Here is a 9,422-nt window from a genome sequence, read left to right as displayed (position 1 = left end):
TAGAGACCCCTGCCCTATGGATGAAGATCGGAACTACCCCTCGAAATGGGGAGCCAAGAGAAGCACCACCCCAAGCCCCACCTGAGCTCCACCTATACTCCGCCTATTATTAATATGCATTGATAGATGTTGTAATCACTTGAATATGCATTTAATCATATCTGAAAATTGTATAAAAGTGTTGATTTTCTGAGGAGCCGGCGAGCAAGTGTTGAATTGCCAGGCCTGCCATGGCGAGTCTGATGTTTTCTGTCTCGCCTCTACGGGCTGGAAGAGGCAGCAACGGAGACTACCAGAATGAGAAGAATGAAGTCCTCCGTACAGCTCTGATGATGTGGAGCGTTTCAATGGCCAGGTTTGAGACGGCAGGGCTCTCATCAGTCATGTCTTGAAGGGCTGGAAGAGAAAGGAAGAGAGCCAAGGTGAGAGGCCAGGGGTGTGGGGACGCGAGGAGCCCCTCCTGCCAGGGCCATCCCAGCCAGCTCTTGCCATGGGCAGGAGGGAGCAGGGCCCAAGGGGATCAGCTGGAAGGTGCCCTCACTCACCTTGGCAGATGAGCTGCAGCTCTGGCTGCTCCTGCTTCATGGACCTGGCGGCGATCCCTGGGAACACAGAGCCTGTCAGGCCCCAGAGGCACAGGTCCCCCGCAGCGGCGCTGCCAGCCCGGCCACACGGCCTCCTGCCCTGGCAGGGCTGAGCCCGGGGCCTTCCCGCATGGGGACGCCCCAGGGCTGGGCTGGCACAGGGCGGCAGCAGGCGCTCGGGGCCACTCGGGGCTCCACATGCCCTGGGCCGCATCCTGCTGCCGCTGCAGCAGCCGGGGCTGGGGCCGAGCTGCAGTGGGGTGGGGAGGGACCCCGGCCTTGTGGCTCACCCAGAAACTTGATGGCCAGCTTTCGAAGGGGCTCCTCTGGGCTCTCCAGGAACGGCAGGGCCTGGCGCACGTACTGGCCCACTCGGCTCCTGTCCTTTTCCAGCTGCAAAGAGCACCAGGGCATGGAGGGAAGGCTCGGCTCAGGCTCTGCCCCTTGGCCGGGCACTCCCTGCCCCCAGCACGGGGCTCCCCTGCCCACAGAGCCCTGAGGCCTGGCCAGCAGCTGCTGGGGCCGGGCTTTGGGGGGAGCAGAGGGCTGGGTGCTCCTGGGGAGCCGTGGGGCGGCCCTGCCCCACAGCCCAGCTGGGCCGTCCTTACCAGGCACTCGGGAAACCTCCATGGCTCCTCCATGGTCACCAAGTCCTCAAGATCCCACCACTTCAGGAACCTGGCTGCACCAAACAGTGCTCTCCAAGAGGCCTGCACAGCAACAGAGAGCGGGCCATGGCACCGCAGCCCAGGGCACAGCACCCGCATCCCTGCACCAAGGCCAGGAGGAGGCTGCAGGCGACCATGGGCCAGGGCAGGAGGCACAGCAGCCTCCTGCCATGGGGACAACAGAGCCCACGAGTCCTCACCTCTGCCACACGCTGGTTCTCATTGTGCCAGTTGAAGTAGAATGGCACCAGACTCAGGTACACGTGTGGCTTTAGGCTCCTGCTCCTCTCTGTCGCCTCCATCAGCTCCTGGAAGAGGAGCATGGAGAGCTGCTGCAGCTGGCTGTGCTCCTGGTGCAAAGGAAGAGGAAAAGACCTCAGCACTGGCTTCTCCAGGCCCATCGGGGCACAGGCCTGAAAAGACACTGGGCCCAAAGTTTCCTGGCAGCACTCAGTGCCCACGATGAGGGGCACAGAGCCTTACGTTGTCAAAGAGTGGCCGCAGCGCCTCAAGCAACTTCAGGGCTATTGGGCTGGATATTTTGACAATTTGGAAGCGCAGAATGTTGATGAACGCGGAGAGGGTCATCTGAACTGCGTCCGTGTCTGCATCCTGCAGTAGCTCCAGGAGGCTTTCACTCAGGCTCCGCATGCTCTGAGCCTGTGTGGAACACAATGCTGTGGTGCAGCCCCACGCTGCTGCCGCGGGGCCCAGAGGCCAAAGGTGCGTCCCAAAGGAGTCGGGCAGCTGAACGGGGAGGAGGAGAGCTGGGAGCAGCTGCCACAGCTGCCAAAGGCCAGCCAAGGCCAAGCTACTGCCTTGCACAGCCGCACGCTGCCGGCCCGGCTTCAGCCCCTGCCCCCTGCTCACCATTGAGGGAGCCTTGCTGAGCACCACCAGGCCTCGGAGCGCCAGGCGACGCCTCTCCGGGCACTGACTGCGCAGGTGCCTGGAAATAATCTGCAGGACGCTGGGCCCATATTGTCTGGGGTTCAGGCAGTGCAGGACCTGAAAGGCAGGGAGCAGTGACAGGGTGCCCGGCCGGCAGGAGCCCGGACCCGCCCGGGGCTGGGCCCAGGCAGCAGCACAGGGTGCAGGCACCGTCCCGGGTGGCTGCAGCTGTGAGAGGGCAGAGAGGGGGAGGCAGCTGGGCCAGGCAGCGCTCGCCATCAGGCTCACCTCCACCAGGAACGCCAGGGCAGGCAGTTCCCACAGGGGGTCTCCCCTGCTGAGCCGCGGGAGCAGGCTGACAGCGATGCGGTGACCGAAGGGGAGGGAGACACGGCACAGCTCCCTGCAAGGGGGAATAAAGGTGCCAAAGACCCTGAGCCAGGTGGGCAAAGCTCTCCTGGGACTGACTCACACAGGCCTGGTCTTTGGCCACCAGCCCAGGAGAGGATGTGGGCACTTTGGGAGGTGGCTCCTCCTGTGCAGCCGCCCCTCTGTGCCTTTTCCACTCTGCTCAGCCATCCCTGGCTGCCAAGGCCCTCTGGCCCAGCAGCACGGGCACTGTGTGGGGTGGCCTCTGCACAGGGCAGAAATGACCTGTGGGGGTGTGGGGCAGTGGGGAGAAAGGGCTCTCACCTGGCCAGCAGACCCACTGCATAGTGGTGGCTGTCAGCCTTGAGGAGCATGTCCCAGCCACACTTGCGACCGATCGCCATCAACACGTCCTCATCCAGCAGCTGGCGCAGCAGGGCTTTAACGGTCTGCACTGTAAACCTGTGTGCAGAGCACAGCCCAGGTCAGGCACAGAGCCCTGGCCTCAGCCCCAAGGGCGTGGCAGGGAGAGGGGACTGGGATGGAGCACCTGTTGGGGTTGGGGGGAAGGCTGCGCTGCTCCCGGCATCGCCTCCAGAAGGTCTCGACCTCCTCTGACATCTCCTCTGTGCTGATGAAAACTTGGAACAGCAGAGTCAGAAGGAGGCGCGGGAAATTGTCCTTCACTCCCCCTGGGCACCAGGAGTGGGACAGCTGGATGATCTCCCAGAGTGCCACAGTTGCCTGCCAAAGACAAAGCACCCAGAGACAGCTCTCAGGGCCCAGATGTCCATGTGGCAGGGCCCAAGTGTGGCAGGGACAGGCCAGGGGAGACACAGGGGGATCCCCCAGCCTGGTGTCCCTGAACATCCCCCTAAGCCAGGCTTGCAGCCCAGTGCCTGAGGCAGGGAGAAGCAGTGGTGAGGGAGGATGGAAAGGCATCCCAGAGGCAACCTGGGGGCGAGCAGAGGCCAGCTCAAGAAACTCACAGCCAGGGCAAAGACATCCCTCTCATCCCCATCAGAGGTGCGTCTCCTGTGCGCTGGCCAGTATTCCAGCACATGGAAGAGGATCTGCAGCACCGGCTCCTTAGTCCATCTGGAGGAGATGAGTGTCTTCCACATGGTGCGAGCAGCTCTGTGGAGTCACAACTCTGGCTCAGGGGGGTCTGGGACACAGCTCTGTGGCCTGGGCAGCTGCGGGGCCCAGGTGACAGAGCCACGGTGCCTTGTGGGGCAGGGAGGCAGGTTGGCCTCAGGATTGGAGGCTGACATGCCAAAGCTGGCAAAGAGAGGAGCTGGAGTGTCCCGGAAGTCTCCATGTCTCTGGCACACCATTTGGGACAGGCTGTCCAGGGGGATGGGGTCTAAAGGCAGGTGAGCCTTCAAGGCAGGTGGGCCCCATACCTGTCACAGGCTGGGGCAGAGCGCAGCAGGGTCACTGCGACATCCGTGGGGTGTGCCTCGGTCACCAGGGCCAGAGTCTTGTCCAGCCTGTGCTCATCAGACACATTGGACGTGAGCCACTGGTGGATGCACCTGACTATGGCCGGCACCTGGAGGGGACATGGGGGACAGTTGGAGAGCTGCCAGAGCCAGTAACTTGCCCAGCTTCCCCCAAGAAGTGCTCCCCTTGCCACCACACTCTGCTGGTCTCAAAGGCTGAGGGGACCCAGAGCAGCCAGCGTGAGGGGCCACAGCATCCCTGGGGGACTCGAGCCCTGGCCACAGGCTGCTTACTTGCTTTGCTTTGTAGACACCATTCTCCACAAGCAAATCCAGCAGGGCAGCGCTGGTCTGGGCATTGAAGAGGTTTGCCATGTCCCCAGTGGCCATGAAAGTGGCCTCTTCATGCCAAATGCACCTGATGAATCTGCAAACCAGCTACAGGAGAAAGGTAAGGAAGAGAGAGGGATGTCCCCTGGAGGGTTGCGACAGCGGTGCTGGGCTGAGCAGTGAGAGCAGGCCCAGCCCAGGCGGGGATGGCTCCAGGTACCTGTGCTGCCCTGCGGAAGCGGCCACGGGCACGGAGCTGCTCTTCTGTCCGCTCCTGGCCTGCATCTGGCAAAGAGCGAGCGTGCTCAGAGCTGAGGGTGTGTGGGAGAGGCCGGAGAACACAGCCCAGGCCTGGGCTCCAGGAGCAGGCAGGGCCAGCCCCGGGATGCCCAGTGGATGGAGCACGGCTGCCAGGAGATCAGCCCCGGCCCCTCTGCCCCCCTTCCTTTCCCTGGGCATGTCCAGAGGGGATGGGCAGGATGAGGCCAAGGGGGCTGCAGCCACCAGCCCTGTGGCCCAGCTCCAGCACTCACCCTCCTGCGGGGGCTGCACCTGCTGCACCTCTTCAGGCTGCTGTGCTGGAGCAGCCCCAGGGCTTTCCTCCTTCTCCTCCTCCTTCACCCAGGCCAGCTTGGGCACCGTGGGGGGTCTCTGCTGCATGTCTCCGTCTGGTGTTATGGCTACCTGCAGCAGAGATGCCATGGAAAAGCTTTGGCTCACCAAGTCCTGCAGTCGTGCCTTGAAGGCAGCTGCAAGAGAGAAGCCTGGGAAATGCCTCGCCTCATCCCGTCCCACTGTCTGGCCTCAAGGGCACCTGCCCCAGGGACTGGAGATGCCTTGAGCAGCCCCAGGTCCCCAGGTCCCACAGTCTGGCCTGGAGGATGCACAGGGGAGAGGTGGAGAGCTGCCAGAGTGAGCAACTTGCCCAGCTTCCCCCGAGAAATGCTTCCCTTCCCAGCACACTGTGCCAGCCTCAAAGGCTGAGGGGGCCCAGCGCACCCAGCTTGGGGGGCCACAGGCTGCTTACTTCAGCAGAGACAGCTCTCTCCTCAAGAAACTCCAGGCTGGGGGTATCGGCCAGGTGCTGAACAGGCGCGGCGTCAGTGCTCGCCACGCCCTCCGTCGTTGTGGCGTCGGCCTCCTCCGTGAGACCAGGCAGCACAGAGTCACAGTGTGACACATCATCGGTGGACGTGGTGTCCCAGTGGGTTGTCTGATCACTGGTTGTGGTGTCACACTTTGCTGGGGCAGCAGTCGACGTGGTGCTGACATCAGGATTTGTCAGCTGGGTCGGGATGGTGTCAGACTGGGCCTGGACATCAGCTGGTGTGATCCTGGCCTTTCTACGCCGACTGCCCATGAATTTCATAAATGTCTGCAGGAGAAAGAAGGGCAGGGAAGGGAGGGATTTCCCCTGGAGGGCCGCGACAGCGGTGCCGGGCTGAGCAGTGAGAGCAGGCCCAGCCCAGGCGGGGATGGCTGCAGGTACCTGTGCTGCCCTGCGGAAGCGGCCACGGGCACGGAGCTGCTCTTCTGTCCGCTCCTGGCCTGCATCTGGCAAAGAGCGAGCGTGCTCAGAGCTGAGGGTGTGCGGGAGAGGCCGGAGAACACAGCCCAGGCCTGGGCTCCAGGAGCAGGCAGGGCCAGCCCCGGGATGCCCAGTGGATGGAGCACGGCTGCCAGGAGTTCAGCCCCTCTGCCCCCCTCCCTTTCCCTGGGCATGTCCAGAGCGGATGGGACAGGATGAGGTCAAGGGGACTGCAGCCACCAGCCCTGTGGCCCAGCTCCAGCACTCACCCTCCTGCGGGGGCTGCACCTGCTGCACCTCTTCAGGCTGCTGTGCTGGAGCAGCCCCAGGGCTTTCCTCCTCCTTCTTCCTCCGGAACAGCCTGAGCAGGCTGAAGCGTCTCCCTGCCATGCCACAGTCTGGTGTCCAGGGCACCTGCAAGAGAGAAAGAGAACCTCGGAGAAACTCCGGGCCCTAAGTCCTGCAGAATGGCCTTGAGGCCACCTGCCGCAGGGATTGGAGACACCTCGGAGAAGCTCCGGGTCTCCAAGTCCTGCAAAAGGGTCTTAAGAGCACCTGCCACAAGGCTTAGAGACACCTCGGAGAAACTCCGGGTCTCCAAGTCCTGTGGAAATGCCTCGAGGTCACCTGAAAGAGAGAAAATCCTCTAAAACGCTCCGGGTCAGCAAGGCACGAGTTGGCTGCGCGGGGGCTCCGCACAGCACCGCTCTGTCCCGTCCTGTCCCGTCGCCTGCTCCGAGGAGCACTGTTGACACTGTGGCCGTGTCACCAGCAGCACCTCTGTCACCGCGGGTCATAAAGGGCCCTTGGACACCCTGCCCCCTTCCATCCCACTGGCCATGCCCAGCATGTCACAAAGGGCCCTGGGACACAGTGCCACGTGGCCTGGGGCCTCCCCCAGCCCCGTCAACCTGCCCCACCTTGGAGGGAATCCGCTCTCTGAAGTATCTAATCTGGCTGGACCTGAACTGTAGGAACAGCTCAAGAAATGAGCAAACACTCCCCTCCTGTGCCTGCTCACGGCAGCACAAGGAGCCCCCTCGGCCGCCGACTCAGTCGCAGCGGGAAGGGCACGGGGCCTTCCACACAAGCTGGCACGGCCTCCTTGGGAGAAGTGCTGGCTGGTGGCCATCCTAAACAGGGGGGCTGACACCGAGAAGGAAGGTGTGGGCAAGGGCACCAATGCTGTTGGGAGCCCTTTGGCCAGGGCTGCACCCAAATCAGCAGTTGTGGCAAGTCCTGGCCCAAGAAGACCTGCTACTGCCCCGAGTCCTGGCAAGGGTGCTGCTCGTCTCCTGCCCCAAAGAGCTGTGCCCCCATGTATTAGTTCATTTGAATACATGCCCGGAATAAAGACAAGTAGAACAGACATTCAAACAGTACAAAAAATCTTTTATTGCAGTAAGAATAAAAAACTAGCAAAGAGAATCAAAAGCTAAAAAAGAATACAAAATAACTGCTTTATCAGTTGGCATTCATACAATACTATGAACGGCTTTTATTATAGTATTAACTAGTAATAAGGGAATTAAAGGAACATTTAAAGGATATTAAAACAATACTACGAGTGGCTTTTAATACAGTAATAACTAGTAAAAAGGGAATTACAAGGATATTAAAAAAGGATATAAAACATTTGCTTTCTCAGTTGCTTCCTGTCAATAAACTGTGCTTACCCACACAGACAGGCCAGGGCTGCCAGGATCTGCAGCAGCTGGTCGGTGCCCGTGCTTAGCGGGCGTCCCGGTGGAACAACACAGTCTCCATGGCAGGATGAGGATCGCTCACCCCAGCAGTCCTGACACCCCATTTTAAAGGCTCTACATTACACCACGTAGGGCCAGTACCTAGTATAAGGTGATGCCTGAGTGGCAGCCAAACCCTGCCTGTTCATCACCTGATAGCAACAGTCTGTGCATGCCCTGCTGTAGGGCAAGGGGCGAGTGACCCCTGCCCACAGAATCTTCCTCCCATCATCATCTTTCTCACCCCTATGTATGACCTCTACCACTGTGTTTCAGGGGTAGATGTATCTATCTTGCAATATGTAGCAAAACCAAGGAAGAACTCAGCTCTGATAATAGGGGATATCAAGCTGACTTGCTAAAAAGCACAATGGACCTTACAATTCGCTTGTGCCATGAAGTTACATTGTACCATACTCTGGCTGGTTTCACATCCTAATATGATTCCTTTCTCACGCCTCTATGCTCCATTGATCATCTAATTCAAAAGTACCCCCCTTACATTTGTTTAAATACAAAATGAACCAAGGACAATTTTTGAGAGCTTTGCATTTAGATTTCCTTAGTCTTAAGTAGTAGAATAAATGGTCTTGTGTGTATTTGTCTGTATAGAATCATGGACTGGTTTGGGTTGGAAGGGACCTTAAAGGTCTTCTCATTCCACCCCCTGCCATGGGCAGGGACACCTTCCACTAGACCTGGTTGATCCAAGCTGTCCTTGGACATTTGCAGGGATCCAGGGGCAGCCACAGCTTCTCTGGGAATTCCATCCCTGCCTGTCCCCACCCTCCCAGGGAAGGATTTCTTCCCAGTCTCCCATCTAACCCTGCCCTCTTTCAGTTGAAAAGCCATTGCCCCTTGTCCTGTCCCTCCAGGCCCATATCAAAAGTCCCTCTCCCTCCTTTTTAGAAGCCCCCTTCCCTGGTGGGGTGTCTTCAGCTCCTCCCAGGACCTGTGTGTGTCTGTATCTATCTTGTATCTGTCTATATTTATAGACAGTATAAATTTTAATACATTTCTATCCATATATTTAGACACAGATATTTACACACTGTAAATATTAATGCACACATATCTACACAATGATGTTAACTTTGTGTCCAGACCTACCCCTTCCATTCCATGTAACCTTTTTGGGGGGTTTATTCCTTGGGATTTCCAGGGTCTCAGTTTCAGTGGAGCGGATCTTTCCCACCTGGATCTTTGCTGCATCAACTTCAAGGTGGCCAATCTGAGCCACTGCAACCTGGCCTGTGCCAGCCTGTGCTGTGCCAGCCTGGAGAGGACTGACCTGTCAGGCTCTGTGCTGGATGGAAGAGCTGCTGCAGCTTGGGAGGGCTGGGCTTGTGTTAACAGAGAGGAGCTGGAACAAACAGAGCGGTGTAAAACATGGAGTTCTTAAATATATTCTAGAGTTGTTCTGGTTCCCAAAGCTTTTACACTTCCTCCCAGTAATGATTTAATGGGATTGACTCCCAAAGCAGAAATTAAAAGTGTCTTCTTGATTGTCTTTGGTGTTGTTCTTCCAGCCCTCACCCACTCCTGTCTGTGCCAGTGTGCCAACCTGCCAGGGGTGAAGATGCTGCGCTCCAACGCAGAGGGAGCGTCCCTGAAAGGCTGCAACTCTGAGGACCCATCAGGCCTTAAAGCTAATCTGCAAGGTGAGAAGCTTTTGCCTTGTGAATCTGTGCCAACTGAAGCCTGTGCATTTCTATGGCCCAGAAAAGGTCCAGCTGTGCTTTGTCCAACCCTGAGAAGGGCCCACAAGGGCTGCACTGAGTCTGTGACCATCTCAGCCCCAAATCCCCTTGTCCTCCTCCAATTCACACAGCTCTGAGGCAGCACCAGTGTGGAGCTGCTGT

The 9,422-nt window shown here is 58.9% G+C and overlaps 2 long non-coding RNA genes across 2 annotated transcripts; both read right to left on the bottom strand.

The window, feature by feature from the left end:
- Positions 1-545: 545 nt before the first annotated feature.
- Positions 546-1,221, bottom strand: LOC135405650 (uncharacterized). The gene is made up of 3 exons (XR_010425905.1): positions 1,193-1,221; positions 875-977; positions 546-602 (listed from the first exon to the last, which is right to left on the bottom strand). It is a non-coding gene; the product is annotated as an uncharacterized LOC135405650 (long non-coding RNA).
- A 3,132-nt stretch (positions 1,222-4,353) lies between these two features.
- Positions 4,354-4,995, bottom strand: LOC135405666 (uncharacterized). Its single transcript, XR_010425924.1, has 3 exons — positions 4,821-4,995; positions 4,508-4,572; positions 4,354-4,395 (listed from the first exon to the last, which is right to left on the bottom strand). It is a non-coding gene; the product is annotated as an uncharacterized LOC135405666 (long non-coding RNA).
- Positions 4,996-9,422: the final 4,427 nt, after the last annotated feature.

The sequence above is a fragment of the Pseudopipra pipra genome, chromosome W, assembly GCF_036250125.1.
Source record: "Pseudopipra pipra isolate bDixPip1 chromosome W, bDixPip1.hap1, whole genome shotgun sequence".
NCBI lineage: Eukaryota > Metazoa > Chordata > Aves > Passeriformes > Pipridae > Pseudopipra > Pseudopipra pipra.
This window is presented reverse-complemented; position numbering and strand designations above follow the sequence as displayed.